Raw genomic sequence first — 17460 nt, forward strand, 5'->3', positions numbered from 1 at the left:
ACACGTCTATCCCTTGTAGTATCGCAACTTCAAATCTTCTTCCCATCAGAAGATTTGAAGTTACCCGCATGTGGTCAAACCTTTAAAGACTTTACCTAGGCTCTACGATCTAGAGAAAAAATAAAGATATGTACACAAAATCACATTTGTCTTTAAAATGTAAACACTAAAGAGAGGAAGAATTAATCCTTCATTGTTGCTTTATATCCCAATAAATAAATATAGAAATGTTATACTGCCCATTTATCCACTGAGCGTTCAGTTTAATAAAAATGAATCATAAAACGTTTAATCACCAGTAAAAGACCCACACATGTCTGTGAAATGCTTTTCAAAAGAAGGAGTTCAGATACGATCTCTAAAACAGGTTGGAGCAGTCGGTCCTCCCTGGTTTGTCACCATGACTCAGCAGTCTTCAGCTGTGAGTGTTGGCTCTGCTTTTGCTTTTTTTTTCTTGTGACTTCCTCTTCAACCTCACATGCTGCCGTTCCTCAGCTTTATCTGTGGAGACAACAAAAGTGGCCACAGAATCTCAGGTCATCCCTCCCTGACCGACACACAAACCTTTCTCCCCGAGGGTTTCCACAAAAACTGGTTATGGTAACAAAACATCCAATGGATTTCAGCGTGCTCCTTCTCCCCTTCAGCGGATACAAGATAAATAACTCCTAATATTTTTCCATCTTTAATGTGACATATATTTATTAAAAGCCCAACCGGCCCAGTATTCGGCTGAGAGGGCGACGCCCATTCCCCCCCCCCCCCCCCCCCCCCTTTAAAGTGTTTAAAAATGGTAAATCACTCAACTAAGGAACCTTTAATATCGCTGACATTGCTTTTTTTTATTTTTTTTTTTACAAATGCCAATGATTTTACAGCACTTCAAAGCAGCACGGTGTACCTTTTAGCCACTAGGGGGCACTACACCTGTCACTTTCAGGTTTAGCGACGCTGAAGGCAAATAGCAACGCTGCTCTGAAAATCAAACTTTCTCCGTGTTTTTTGGAACTCTAGAGCAGCAGATTGAGAAGCCATTGAGTTACTTGTAAAGACAAAACCCAGTTCACCCCTCTAGATTATACTCAAAAGTCTAACACTGAAACCCAGAGGGAGAGGGAGAGGGAGAGGGAGGGGGAGCTCTAGGAGTCGTGGAAGAGAAAGACAGAGCAGGATCATTTGCTTATGAAAGGCTGCAGGAACTTCAATAGAGCTGACATGCAGGTTTGTGAACTATATTTACTGTGTTTTGTAATAATAACCATGGCCGTGACAAACTTTGACTCGAGGATGAGAAAAGTAGTAAGCATGTAAGGCTAGTTCTCGTGTTTAAGATGAGCTCAGACTGCTGTAAACAGAGCTGTAGGTGACATGACCCATTCAGAGGCGGATCAGCACCTCTCAAGTTACATAGGCGAGGGCAGCCTGCACTGAGCACCAAGTGCCATATATTAACCTGAAAAATCATTTAATATATCTAAAATTAAGCTAACACTTGGGTCAAAACTTACATGTTGCTGCTTTAAACACAGAAGATGCCATTTAAAGGTCTGTCAAACATGGCAGATTCTTCAGGACAGAGATATGTTTTTGCTCCGCCCCTTTTGGCTGATATCCTCGGAAACTAGAGTCGTAACTTTGCAACAACGACGTTGTCAGGTGACTCTATTCCACGTAACAGAGGTTATAAAAGTGGTGGTCATTTTTATAACCTCCGTGATTTTTGTACAATTTGCTTTAAGAAATGCGTCGGACACAGTTGGTAAAATTAGTAAATATCGGGACCAAAGGCACTTTCATATGCAGAAGAAGTCCTACAATGGATATCAGCACTTTTATTTGACCACATTCCCTTTTATGAGGTAAAAAAAAACCCACATTTGAAACAGTTTTGACACATTTGGCTAAATTGGGCCAATATGACAGCTCCGCCTGTCACGATGCTCACTAAAACCACTGTGGATCAATTATGCTTCAACTGATTCACTCCAGATGTTAATAAACACAAACAAAGGTGTCTCCTATTTCAAAAGGACTTTCATAATGTTTATTACTGTTTATTTAGAAGAAACTTTAGGTGGGGTTGGAAAAATTATATTTAATCATGAATAAATCAGACATAGTGACAGTTGTGATAGTGGTTGCACGGGAAAAATATTCTAATATGACTTACCTTTACACCGGTACCAAAAGGTTGCATTTGGACCTGATAATTGTGGCGCTATTCTTGATTTATTTCAGTTGTGTATTTTCAGACGGAAACTGCTTCTGAAACCTTCTGGGCTTGAAAGGTTTTAAACCTCAATTGGAAAACCAAAAACTTCAATAAAAAAGTAGGAAAAAAAATCTAAAAAGCTTCACCAAGCTGGTTGCCAAACAGAAGGCACTGTTAAATTAATACTTCTAAAAAAATAACACTTTTAAATTCAAATTCAGCAATGAGTTTTTGGCAGAAGGTTGAAAGAGTCACACATCTTGACTTTGCAATATTTGCCCCCTCTAGCTTTCAAAGGTTCTCCAAATATACCAGATTGTGAGGACGTCTATTGATCCCTCCTTAGGGGAGTTCTGGGCTCTGGCACAGATGTGATAGGCCATTATTTTATTTACTGCATGTCTGCTTAGATACACTGTGCTGCTGCCCAGCAGACATCTCAAAGTTTTGGATCAAAACTGACTGGCTTTTAAAATCAATCATAATTTAATCCAAACGTTCAAAGGACAAGTTATCCCACAGCATGATGCTGCCACCCTTGTGTTTCACCGTTGGTTTGGGTTTCTTTTTGGTGATAATGAGTTCCAGAAGTTCAAATTTTGGTTTCATTAGACCAGATCACATTTGCTGTGAAAGGTTTTGGTAAATTTTAGCCAGCCATGACTGCCTTTACTGGAGAGTCTTCTGTCTGAGAGCCCTGAGTCTTTTGTCCAGACATACAAAGAATACAAGAGATTGTTGTCAGATAGAACAAAACCAGTGTTTGCCAGAGATTCCTGCAGCTCCTTTACGTTGCTCTTGGTCGCCTCCCTGACTCAATCCTGTTCACTCTTCCAATCATTTTTGGTGGAAATGTCCAGTTTTCACATTTCCTCTTATTTTACAACTGTACTACTTCCTTTTGGCCTTTTGGAGGATACAAATGATCAGGAACATCTCTTCAAAACAGCTTTTTTCCCCAGGTTAACCAAATACACTAGAAATCGACCCAGGACTGCTGAAACTGACTAAAAAAGTGTTAATTTAAGGGTCTGCACACTTTTTGCAATCAGCATATTGCACTTTTTTTGATGATGCTCAGGTGAGTTATAAAAAACAAACCATGTTAAATGGGGAACGCTTTGGTAAATTTATTGTGACTTCATTGCATATATTCATATATTTGTTTGTAAGGAATAAACTGATTTGAAAGTTCAAAACAGCAACAAATAAAAGGAGTGTTAAAAACACCAAAGAAGCTTTAGATGTTGTTCTGGGTTGTGTTTTTTTGACCTGGTTGACTGATTAATGAGCTCTTAGAGAGATTTTGGTTGCCCAGTCTCTCCTGGAAAGTTTCACCACCGTTGCATGTTGGGGATTATGGCTCTCACTATGGTTCCCTGACTTCCCAAAGCCGTAGAAAAGTCATTGACATCTATCAGTCTTGCCAGACTGATAGATGTCAATGACTTTTTTTGTACAGTTTTGTTCTTTTTGTTGATGATGTGCTGCTTTTTGAGATCTTCCATCCCTAAGGGAGTCTGCATTTAAATTGTGTATCATATCTGCAGTTTAGGAAGTAATCTGAAAGTTTGGCTCACTTGGTAAAGCCTTTTAGCCGGCAAGCATGTACTTCCAGGTTTGAGTCCAACAATTTTCAGATTTTGTGAGTCTTGGCCAAATAGTCAGAGCAATGGTCACTTGTGTCCTGGGAAAGCTGCAAGTTCCCCGTTTTGACTCTCACAGACTGCCATTCTTGATCCCTGAGCAAGACCTTTAACCCCAGATTGTTCCCTGGGTACCGTGCAATGGCAGCCCACTGATCCCTAAGGGAGGTGTTAAATGCAGAGGACGGATTTCTTCGGACTGTAGAAAAGTTGACTTATGACAAATAAAGATGACGATAATGGTAATCAGGCCTTGGTTTCGCTTGTGACATTCAGCTCAGCTGTCTAAAAATTGCAGTTTAATCACAGCTAATTCGTGATTTACCAAGTGGGGTAATTGCCTTTTCACATGGTGCCAGTTTGATTTGGATAACCTTTCCTCCTTAATTGAATATAATCATCATTTGAAAACTGCCTTTTGTATTTACTTAGTTTATCTTTACCCAATACTGAGAATGGACAGAAAACAAATCTGCTCAATGCAAAGGTAATTTGGGTTTCAACAGGTCCTCAGGATGATTTCTTTTTTAAAAATGTAATCTTCCTTTTATAAGCAGCAGTTAAAAACCAAACAATAGAAATAACATCTCCAGTAGCTGAATACTGTTTCACTGTGGCGTCCTATGTGTGATAAGAGATTAATAAATGCTTCACATTAGGAGTTATATCATGTCTCCATGCGTTTATGATCTGTTTCCAATGATTAGCGGAGTATCATAAACAGACACTTAATTTACTGTCAGGGAAACAAAAGCATAGAGGCCTTTAGATTTGCAACCAGTTAAAACTAGCTTCACGTTAATTGATTCCCATGCAACATGAAGAACTACAGTGAATATTGTCATTTGGACTGTGCCAGACTGGTATTTTTCTTTCTGAATTAGTAAAAAGCATTTAAAACATGCTGTTAACATGAATAATCTAAACATTATGTAGTGTTAATTTTTGTAACAACTCGGTAGCACTGAAACTCATGTTTTTACAGGTGCTCTTATATTTATATTTGAGTTCTGGGTGAACCTGCAGGTAAAGCAGCTGCTGGTTTCAAGCTGTTAGAAGGTATGCGGCTCTAACGGCATGTTCTCCTGTAAGAAAAGCAGTTCTTCAGCAAACACATCGATCTGAGGGAAAATACTGGAAGGTAAAGCACGCTTGGATTGTTTTTAAGCTTGTGAAAAATAAATATGCTCACTTAGTAGATCTAAAGAACAAGAGCAAGTAAGGCTGGATGTGAACATAAACATTTCACTGTGCAACTGAAGTCTGAACTCAACAAATATGTTAAACATGAGGTGAGACAAGCTGTAGATACAAGAAACCCATCAAACATCTTACAGCTGAAAGGAGCCGTAGCGGTTTGTCAATAGGGGGCGGTGTGGAGCCACCCCAATCAAAATCGCAGCAAAAATGTAGAAAGTAAACATAAATTACGAAATAGAAGACAATTATTACACCTGTTCTCTCATTTAATTCATCAAATGGTTTTTGTGGAGGCCTCCTAATTTTAGAGTTTCAGTTTGTATCTGTGTGACCACGTAACTTCATGCTGGTCTTTAATTGGTCACTTAAAGATGCAGCTCTCTGCGGCCGTGGCCAATCAGCGCTTTCTGAGTCACTCTTCACCCAATCAGATTGGCTCGTCATACCTGTCGATCAAAGTCACATCTCTGACAGCTTAGATGCTGGTGAAGATTGTCAGTCATCCAGGTCATGATCATTACCAAAAAAGTAAAAAAAACAAAACAAATGGACTTTTTTCCGAAGTTTGAGCACGTTTCGCTTCCCATCCAGAAAGCTTTCTCAATTCAAATGTCTGGAGTAGTGTGGAGTTCCAAGCTTTATATTATTGCCCTGAAAAGGTCTCATTTTGGCTTAGATAACATGCAAATTAAACTGAAACTGGTCCGCCCCTTTGCAATGGGGAGTCGTTAGGGTCATTGTTGGCCTGTAAATTAGACATCTCTTGACGGCTTAGATGCGTAGGCGCGAAGGTCGCTCACACATAGGGATGCAAGCAGAGGAGTCAGACAACAACAGTGATAAAGTAGTAGAGAATGCTGCAGCAAAAGAAAATTTGGTCATTTATTTACAAAATTATGATTTCACAAGGCTTTTGCTGGAGGGAAAAAAAAAGCATATAAAGGAATTCGGACTGGACCGACTAGCAGCAGGCAAGTGGCCGTGCATGGATTTATATCCAAGTTGTTTATTGTTGTGTGGTAATCTAAGACCTTCAGTCCAGTCTTTTATTTCATAACTTTTCAGGCCATCCGGCCTCTTAATATGTCAGCATAACAGACAGAGATGCAGGCCAGGGGCCGTCCCTCTAAAGTGAGTGGCACACTGGCATTCATGCCATTGGATGAGTCTATAAAGTTCATATAAGTGTTTAGACTCATCAAATAAATTTGAATATGGGTCCAAATGCCACTCATTTGTCAGATTAAAGGTAACTTTTGAAAATAGTAAATAATAAAATTAAGAGGGTATTAAACATACTTTTTTTATATATAAAGCCCACATTTTTGTATCATTATTGGTCAGATGTAATATCAGGTTTTCATCAATTGTATGTGGAATATCATCATAATTAACAGAACTAAAGGCTTAAAAACATTCATGCGTCTTATTAATATATGTAATGTGTTAGGGTTAGAATAAATTGACTTTTCAGTAATAACTTATTGAATATGACTGTATTTGACTGTTTTAGTGATGGTCAGATGGCTAAAGGAGATACGTTTTGAGACAGTTTGGTTTAAATTTTTCCCTTTGTGACAAGGCTTCGTGATTTCGGCTGTGCTGACAGGTTTTTGAGCATATCTGTTGCTTTTGCTGCTCATACGATCATTGTTTAGTGTTGTATCCAGCTGCAGACAGCGGTGTTTGGCTGTGATTATAAAAGAACTGCACGGTGAGGATGAAAGAAGCTTACAAAGCCAGAGATTTATCTCATCGTTTGGGACCAAAAAAAGTCTGCAAAGTGATGCAATAAGCCGTGACCTGTTGGTAACCTATAAGCATAAAAGAGAATAAAAGCTTTTAGACATGCTATTATACACAGAAACATCCGATGTGCGCTCTTTATTTCAGTTTTTAGACTATTTACCCTCTACCACACATATATAGAGCATTATCCCACACTAGCATACATACCTAAGTGCAAAATAAATTAAGAGGATACATATTTAAATTACATTTTACTTTTAATACCGATGTCGTTGCCACATTTATGTTATTGTTTATCTATTTATGCACATGTAGCTGTTTTACCCTTATTTATTGCTGTTTATAAAACTATGCGTTTAAAAATGTCCCTACCACATAGATTGAGACTCTCAGGAACTGCTTTATACTTGTTTTTATTTGATTATTTAATTTATTACTTATCTGTAATTAAATATTTAGTCTTTGTTAATTTTGTCTCTCGGTCCGGGAACCAGTGCGATTTTGTTGTTACGCTGACGAGTGTGCAGTGACAAATAATAAACTTCTTATCTTATCTGTTTTCCGAGCATAAAGATGGCACAGATGTAAAGAAAACCTAGAGGTTAAAGATCTTTCCGGATTGCAGTTTAACGCTGGGCCTAAGCCTCAGTTTTCATGCACTTAATGTTCACTTTGCTGAGTTGCGAGAGCTGATTCACTGACCGCGGCCTCTCCACAGAAGCTCTTTACAGGAAAATGGGACATTGGACAAAGGCCAGAAAAAAAACGAGATGTCAGCATGTTGAAGTCCCCCCCCCCCCCCCCCCCCCCCCTCCTCTCTCTGCTCATGTGATGCGTCCTGAACTTCCTTCCCTATAAGTCACACTAGAAAGCAGCTTTGGGTTTGTTTCTGTAATGCTGATTTCAGTCCCAGTCTGTCAGCGAAGAACAACATTGTTATTTGCTGGCTTTTAAACTGTGAAAGTCAGTTTGATCAGGAGGACACGACAGAATACTCAAATGCCTTAGATTAAGGAAGTGGAGACTTGAAACTAGAAGAAAATGCAAAAATTTCCCTTTTAGGGGCTTTTCTTTTAACATCATATCCTCTCTACTTCCCCTCTTTAAATAAAATAATTTTCTTTCTTATCTCCTCTTCTTCTCTCTACATTTTACTCTAATTTTAATTGTGCAAATCTTTTTTATTGTATGGCAGCAGTGAAAGTGTGACACTGGTACAAAATTAGGAATTACATTGTTTTTTGTTTTTGTTTTGTTTTTTCAAAAAAGATTTAAAATAAAGTGTTGAGGCTTTGATATACATGCAACATTTAGCATTGTGAAGCTAAACTGAATCCTGTGGGAGTCTTTCTTTGAAATCATTAAACAATAGTTAAATGATGCAAACATGAGCGCAAAGAATCATGATCCACTGAGTTTTTTTCACACTGGCACCATAACAATTGCTGGAAGAGGGTTGCTACACAAACCCTAATAAATAAATGTAACAGCAAAGCAGCTCTTGCTATGCTTACTTAAATAACTGGAAGATTTAGTTTTGTTTTCAGCTTTTTGTATGAGTTTGTTCCTGCTTGGTTCCCTTTTTTAGCATCAAAAACTATTTGGTTTCATCTGGACTTATTTAAGAAAAAAAAAAAAACATCATCAGAGATCCGTTTCTGTTTCTGAAAACATGTCTTCACACTAAAAGTGGATTTTTCCACCCCTAAAATGTTCAGTTTTCTACCTAAATAAAAGATTTACTAATATTTTCTTACTAATAAAATCTGATTATGTACATCAGTAGGGATAGAGAGTAAGAAACCATTTAATTTTCAAGCTAAATCAACAGAAATAGGATTTAGAAATAAGTCCGTGGCTGAAAAACTAGTTAAGTGACAACTTTTCTTCTCAGTTTTGCACAGCACAAATCTCAACTTTATTCAGATGTGTAACGGGCCAAACCTGAAATTACAGCGCAAAGCCAGAAGGGAAGCGGCATATCCTGGATAAAAGTACCCGTGTGGGCAGAAAAGTGGTTTTCCTGCTCAGACATCACATGACCAGACATAAACTGTATCTGCATTGTCCCTTCAGGTTTTTACCCAACATGTAAACACAAAGGAAGCCCAAGAAGTTGCATTTAAGTCAGCTAAATAACGTCAGCCACAGTCCCATTCTGATACTATCCTTGCATTCTCACAGACATCTTTCAATAACATGAAATATTTTCTCTTCTCTTTAAGAGTTTCCTTTATTTTCTACAGTTTTCTACAATTGGTGTCTCCCATCACATCTCCATGTTGCTCTGAAAATGCTCTGTTCATGAGCAAATATGAGCTGAATAAAGACTCAAAATACACTGTGGAGCAAATATGGGATAAAAAAACCCAATTGAAAAGGCCAAACTCTGTAAATATAAGATAAATGGTTCTTTGGTTGCCCACCTTTGCTGTAAGACTTTTGTTCTGAACTGATTATATGAATGAACTGAACAATACTGAGTGTCCAGAAGCTCCATTACAGTAGAAACCAGATATTTACATACACTTTATAGAAGGACATATATATTTTTATCTCACTGACATTAAGTCACACTGTCTCAGCTCAGCTGAAATTACAAAAAAATATGTATGTTTGTTAAATGTCGGAATAATAGAGATTTTTAGAGGCAATTTAAATACTTTATTCAAAGTTAGAAGTCACAATGTTTCTGCTGTTTGCTTCCTCGCCAGAGATGTTTGGAAATTCAAAAGAAGAAGATTATTGTAGACCTCCACGGGTCTGATCTACAGTTTCAAAGCTGGATGTTTTAGGGCTGATTTTTAGTTTTTGCTTTTGTTTTTTTTTGCATAGCGCAAAACCAGGTTGGTCAGGCAACTCCTTATCTAACCAAGCTTTTACACAACTCTGTTCCCAGAAGAAGTCGGATTTCTTAACTCCTGTTGCTTATAGGGCTCGTCTTGTGACCTGATGAGACAGAGCTTTTTCTGTTTTGGCTCCCGATACCTTGAATTATTGCAAGCCATTTTTTAAAGATTCATCTTATTAGCTTGGCCTTTAATTCCAGTTGAGCACCCTGGTTTTATTATTAATGTTTTATTGTATTTTTCTTCATGTTTGTCCTGTTTTTAACAGTTCTCTGTTCATCTATTTGTTTTAATGTAGCTATTTCTGTCATTTTTAATGTTTTTTTATTTGTTTATGGGCCTGTACACATTAGGGTGCGTAAAACTCTTCATGAATAAAGGTTGATTGATTTCTAGATAGTTGACAGTGTCGTGTTTACCCGTTTAAACAATTATAGACACCGTGGGGATGCCCAGCTATCATTCCTTTGAGGAAGGAGGGGGGTTCTGTATCCCAGAGATGATTGTGTTCTGGTGTAAAATGTGCATATTAACCCCAGAACAAAATCAAAATACCTTATGAGGAAAGTGACTGATTCTGGAAAGATAGCCTCATAAATCATGGTGAAACAACTCCTGCACATGAACGGAAAAGCCACTCAGAGAGGAAGAAGCCATTACTCCAAATGCAACAGAAAATGCCAGCTTTAGGTTTGTGAATGCACTCAGGGATAAATATCTATTTTTTGGGGGACATTTCCTGTGGTCTGATGTAACTAAAACTGCAGTTTGACCTCAATGACCATTGTTACATCATGCGTAAAAAGGCTGAAAACACCACACTAGCTATGAAGTACGGTGGTGGCAGCACCATGTTATGTGGGAGTGTTGCTGCAGGAAGGACTGGAGAAGTTCACAAAAATAAATACATAAATGATCTCCCAACTGAACAAAGACCCTAATTACGCAGACAAATTAGTGGGAAAGTGGTTTAAGTCGACGTCTTGGACAGATCACCACAAAGCCCTGCTTTCAGTTCAGTTGGCAGAGCTGAACAGATGTGCAGTCTAAAAAATAAGATGGCATAACTACATCAGTTCTGTCAGGAGGAATGGGCCAAAACTCTAGCAAACAGTTGTAAAAAGCTTTTAGAGGGATAGCCAAAATATACAGTTTAAGACATGTCTAACTATTACCATCATTAAAATGGCATTTTGCAAACAGACATGCTTTTAGTATACCTGACCAAAAAAAACGTGTCTGATTTAATGTCAGAAAGCAAAAAAATAGGTCACATATCTTTTTATATGGTGCATGTAAACATCTGGTTTCACAGGTTCCGCATAGATGCAACAGAACTAGGGGTTTTAGCAGAAAGCACTTCATGTTCAAATCAACTTACTCTTCCTCTACACACAACCCAGCGTAACAGTTTGGTTAAGCTGAACTAAGCAAAACAAGGAAAGCCATCAGTAAAACAGCTGATAAGCAATTAAAATATATCGTTCAAGGTCAGGTGCAGAGTTAAAAAGAAAGGTTGCCACATAAATGTGCTACTTATAGACAGATTAACCGAGTATTGTGAGATCTGTTCATAAAGTATGTTAGATAAGAAGATTAAATTAAGGCAAAAGTTTTATTTTCCTTTATCTCATGAAAAGGCTGACCGTGATTTACATAACCGAGGAAAAAGACAAGTCAGTAAGAGAGTGTGTTCTGCTGCGCTAATCATGTGACTGTTACTCAGTGCTCCTCAGTGTTGAGTGCACAAAGCTCCAAATATGTGTCTATATGAGCTCAGCTGGCCTAAAAACCAACAACGCTCACATTCATCAGCGTCTGCAGCCGTCCACAATGCTCCACGGCCTGTGACCTCACCCCGGGCTCCTTATTGTCTTTTAATGTGCTGCTCAAGGAGTCCTGCTGGGACAAGAGATCCACCCCAGCTTCTGATGCTCCTTGCTGAGGGATGTGTTCAAGCCTGTGCGGTTCTGTTTGTGCAGCAGCAGGTGAAGCCCAAAAAGCTGCTCTTTGTTTGATCAAGTCTTTTCGGGATATTTTATCTCAGGAATTTGATGTCTCAGATCCAAAAACAATTAACCTCATTCCTGCTGCTTCTTTGTGTCCAACCAAAACCTGCGCAACCCAACTCATGCCACATGGTACAACTTCAGATTGAGACGGGCTTCAGCAGCTGAGACGGTGCGTTTCCTCCCCCTAGTGGTGCGTTTGAGTAGTGCAGCGTCATGGAGCTGGGAAGGATTCACTTTTTAAACAATATTCACTTTTAAAGTATTAAAAACAGACCATGACGATAAGAGCGTGGACTGTTTAATATGTAATAAGACCAAACAAATGTATTCCAATAAAAATTATGAAAGTGGAAAAGAAATGTAACCAAAAATAAAGCAAACACATGATAAGAATACAGTTTATATTTTTCATATGGAAACCTGAGGCTATAGTCTTCGGCTGGGTTCGATTCCCATCCCCTTCTTCTCAGCCACACTCCCTGTCCTGCTACTGATAAATAAAAGCCAACAAACTTGTTGAAAAAAAAAAGAATAATAAAATGCAAAAAATAAAACACATTTGAGAAAATACATTGGAAATACGTTTATTTTGGATTGGAAAATATTAAAAGCAGTTTTTTTTAGTCACCACAGTTAAGAACAAAAGCCCTCCATGTTGGACACGGGATCACCTGATCCGATTGGGAAATGATCGTGGTGAAGATCCTGTGACCTCACAGTATGACGCAACTTGCTCCTGTTGTTGTTGCTCACCCTGCGGGCGATCAATAGGCCCATGTTCCTCGGTGTGAGTCACGCTGACTCACTGATACGCGCACTTGTTAGTCATTAGGTTTGTTTTGTCAGAAAAAAAATGTTGCAAGCTATAAACGTAAGGACATTTAAAACAGATATTACAATAATGTTGTGCCGCTTGGAGTGAAAGCATGGGATCGGATGCTCCAGTCCACATGGTGATAAGCTGTCCTCATGCAGGAACTGATAACTTTCAGCAAAATAGATATGTTTTACCTGCTGAGAGACAACTGCATTACAAAAACACAAAGGGTTGTTTGGCATTAGAAGCTCATGTTGCTCTTCTACAATGGATAACAAAAGTGAAAGTTCTTAGATAAAAGGGAGTATGTTTTTTTAATTTATTTTTATTAATTTCAATTCAATTTTATTTATATAGCGCCAAATCATGAAACATGTCATCTCAAGGCACTTTACAAAGTCAAGTTCAATCATATTATACAGATTGGGTCAGATTATACAGATTGGTCAAAAATGTCCTATATAAGGAAACCAGTTGATTGCATCAAAGTCCCGACAAGCAGCATTCACTCCTGGGGAACCGTAGAGCCACAGGGAGAGTCGTCTGCATTGTACATGGCTTTGCTGCAATCCCTCATACTGAGCAAGCATGAAGCGACAGTGGGAAGAAAAACCACCCATTAACGGGAAGGAAAAACCTCCGGCAGAACCGGGCTCAGTATGAACGGTCATCTGCCTCGACCGACTGGGGTTACAGAAGACAGAACAGAGACACAACAAGACAGACAAACAAGCACAGAAGCACACATTGATCTAGTAATCTGTTCTACATTAGATGGTAGTAGCGGGTGAGCCGTCTTCTCTGGATGATGTCACAGTTAACAGAAAATAACATCTTTAATTTCATTGCTGCCTGTTGGCATGCTCACTTCATTTGGATCACCAGTGGAAACAATGAGGAGCTCTGTGCAACGGTCAAACAAAACATCCCTGAGCCCTTCGACATCTAAATATCTAAATGTGTAGAAAAATGGAGGAGCTAAAACAACAATGCACGGTTTTCAAAGATGTACTTCACAAAAAGGGTAATCAGGCCTTAAAGCCATCAGTGGCAGCCCTAGTATAAATGTTGCCCCCCCCCCCCCCACACACACACACACACACCTCACTCCCCCCAGTAACACACATACTGTAAAAATCAAAAACAACAAGAAACAGTAGAAGCAACCAAATGAAACCTTCTAACTAGAGAAACTGACGGATGTTTTAAAAGGCCTGTATCATGCAAAATCAACTTTTTTTTAGTTTAAAACTATGTTATGATGCTATTCCTTCATCAGAATAATGCCTATACCGGTGTTTTTGCTTGAGTCATGCATGTCAGAGTAATCCTCGTGAATTTTGCTCGCTGAGTAGCAGCCACTTCTCCTGTCGTGGAAAAACGAGTGGTCATGATAGATCTGAGTATTTACCTGCCCCCTCTAGGAAGCACCTACCAAGAGCTGCCCCTGCCCAGTAAACAACACGCCCCGTTCTGCTGGAGGTTTTTCCTTCCCGTTAATGGGGAGTTTTCCTCTCCACTGTCACTTCATGCTTGCTCGGTATGAGGGATTGCTGCAAAGCCATCAACAATGCAGACGACTCTCCCTGTAGATCTACGCTTCTCCAGGAGTGAATGCTGCTTGTCGGGACTTTGAAGCAATCAACTGGGTTCCCTTATATATGACATTTTTGACCAATCTGTATAATCTGACCCAATCTGTATAATCTGAAAGTGCCTTGATATGACATGTTTCATGAATTGGCGCTATATAAATAAAATTGAATTGAATTGAATTGAATTGGAAGTTCTCCCATCAGCCAGCAGTGATGGTAAACAGAGTGCGATCATTTCTGCTCAAAGCTGAGACAAAGTGGCTCCTGTAATCTGCACATCAGCTAGTCTTTGTTTTTTAGTTATAGATCAAGTCTCAGAAATGTGTTTTAGGGTGTGAGAGGTCTCGGACTTTGTTCAGCGTTCCTAAAGAACACGCTTGCGTTTGTCTGTGACGTCACATCCCTGGATCCATGCTTGGTGAACCTCAGGCTGTACCAGATGTGGATTGTCCAGGAGAACAATTCTTTAAACTGGTGCGATTCCTAGTTTAAAGCCACCCGATGGTTATGCCAGAGCTGAAAGTGAATCAAAACGCTTGATAAATTGTAGCAGTAATGTCGAGTTAGGCAATTATAAATCTGTAATCTGTAACAATATGCCACGTGTGTTTTTGTGTTCTAAACACACTTCCTTGTTAAATTGTGCACACATTATTGAAACAAAAACTGTAAAAAGGACACCACTGGGGGTTGCATTTGGTGGGCGTGGCGTAATGCCTTGATGCTGCGGCTCTAGGGCGACCCCACGTGGGCTGTGAAGGCAAGCGTCTTTCCTCCTTGGTGGAAAAATAGCACCAGAAAACAATTAATATTTCACAACAAATGAATACTCTGTAGCGCCATAGACAATATTTAATCATACATATGCCTATAGTTCACTTTGAAAGGCCTAAATAAGCACGATGAAGAACTTTGAAAGCATCCCTTATGGAGATAAAATGCATCAGGTCAGGTCTGACCATTTCGTGTGCTTTACTTACTAGTCTCAATCTGACGTGAACATAGAAGAAAGCATTTTGCACTTCTTCTGTTTTCCTTTTTAACAAACAAAAAAATAAATAAATAAAGGTTTCTCAAATCTTAAACTGTGAATTAAGCTCATTCGAGAACACTCCAGCTCAACTCTGCCCAGCCTAAATTTGAAATATCTCTCATTGGGAAACATCAACACAACCTTTTAATAAACTAGCATAACCTCGGCTAAACATCAGATAACAAAATTAGTGTCATCAGCTGCCCAGAGCACTTTTTTTTCCTTTTTTTTGCACAACTAACCTTTAGTTTTTTTTTCTTCTTTTTTTTTTTTGCCTCTTAGCACTTCCTGGGAATCTCTAAATCAAAAGCGTCAGCTGCAAACCATGATCAGCTCACAGGTCACATCTCCTCTCATATCAGATGTGTTTTCTGCTTTCCAGGAAAGAATAAGCAAGCGGCAAAGCTTCAGCTTCAGCACAAATTTGCAGCTGATAATCCAAGGCGCACCCGGTGAAGGTAACCGAACATGGGACCGTGTGACGCACAGAGACATGCATCTTATCACGTAGCCAATCTGCCAAAACTCTCGAATAGCATCAGTGCTGATGGTGCACTGCAGAGACCCCAGCTCGCCGCCCTCCACCTCCTCCGAGCAGATGCTGATGGAGGGGATCACTTTAGAGGATTAAGACTGTCATCTGTTTGGATTACACACTGTGTTTACCTGCCCATCTGTCACCTTTAGGCCGTGACAGCCTTTGTTTTGCCCGTCCACATTATTTACTTTTGCAGACGCAACAGATTTGTCACAACCTTATTACGTGTAAGAAGTCTTCAGGGAGCGATGCAATGGCAGATTATTTATATATAAAGGCCTGTTTACATACGTGGCATAGAACGATGCATAAACTGACATTAAATCAGGCGATCAAAAGTATTTCTATTTGATAAACACCGGAGCAGTTTGAGAAGTGTCTGTTTTCGGACCATTCTTTTATTGCTGCAATCAAAAATAAACATTAACGTAGAATAGGATTTCTTCGCCTTTTAAGCAGTTAGTAAAAGTCCAGATAAAGATGTCACGGCTTTGTAAACTTGTGATAAAAGCAAGAGACCTTGTGAAGATGCTGGCTGAAGCTGATATAAGAGTCCCATAGTGAAACACGTCCTAGCAGGCATGCTTTTCATTAAGCCCACATTTCTGTATTAGAAACGTTTTCTAAAAAAAATAATACAATTAAATGTTGGCGTGACGTAATATTCTCATCTTAAATGTCATGTTTTCCTCAGCTGAAACAAACATCGGTTAATCTATGAAACGTGAATCGAGTGAGTAAAATCAACAAATGTCTACAAATAAAACACTTTAAGTACATGGATACGTATCACCTAACCTCTTCTTGAATGAGCTTAAAATAAAAGTAACTCACGATAAACATCTATATGTATATTTTTCCAGTTTTTATAAATAAACTTGCTTCGACTCTAGACAAATTTAGATCTCAGTTTATGCAATGCAAGTGCAGTAATTTACAATAATTTAGGAGGACAGCGCTGTTAAGGGGACCTTCTCCTGAGCCAACCACAGGGAACTCCATATTTCTGCCTGGCTTCATTTTGAAGACATTGATAACTACTGAGTCTGTGACCTTTTTTCCTTCAGACGCAGCGCAGTCAGGGAGAAATTGCCTTTTTTCATTCTGTGTATTCAACCACTACAGGAAACATGTTCTATTGTGAGACTGGATGTTTTCTCGTTACTAACCACAGGTCACCCAGGGTTATTTCCATACAACCATAAAGAGGAGGAGGCTTGTTGTGGCAGGGGATTCGGGTTTGGATTATAATTTTTATTTTTTTTCAGGTTACAGTGAATATGTGCTGAAAGAAAGCGTCTGAGGTTAGTTACACCCGCCCACAAGCAGAATAAAGAGAGGAAACCTTGAAATCCACCTACACAACAGCTGTGCGTTCAGTCTGGATTCAATTTTCTGCATCACACACACACACGTTTCCTGCAGAAGTTCACACGTTTCTGACCCTGCTGTAAAACCACGCGGGTCGCTGATGCTCATTATCTGAGAGGTTAATTGACGCAGGGCGACCTCTCACCGTGAAAGGGAAACCATCACCTGCTCATTCCCTGCATCCTCAGAGTGTTTCTTTGATTCATGCGTCTCTGTCCATCTCGCCGCTCAGCCCACTCTGTTCTCCCTCTATCTGCCACTTCATCGCTCTCCAGCTTCCTTACCGCTGATGGAGCTTATCACGGACAAATAGGCTTAGGAGCTTTGCTATGGCAACGGCGAATCGTAAAAAGCTACATAAGCACTTCATCAGGGGCCGTGATCCAACGCCTCCCCTTGGAGATGGCGCCCTCAACCTCCTGCAACAAGTAAAGGCAG

The sequence above is a fragment of the Fundulus heteroclitus genome, chromosome 15 (genome assembly GCF_011125445.2).
Source record: "Fundulus heteroclitus isolate FHET01 chromosome 15, MU-UCD_Fhet_4.1, whole genome shotgun sequence".
Classification (NCBI taxonomy): Eukaryota; Metazoa; Chordata; class Actinopteri; order Cyprinodontiformes; family Fundulidae; genus Fundulus; species Fundulus heteroclitus.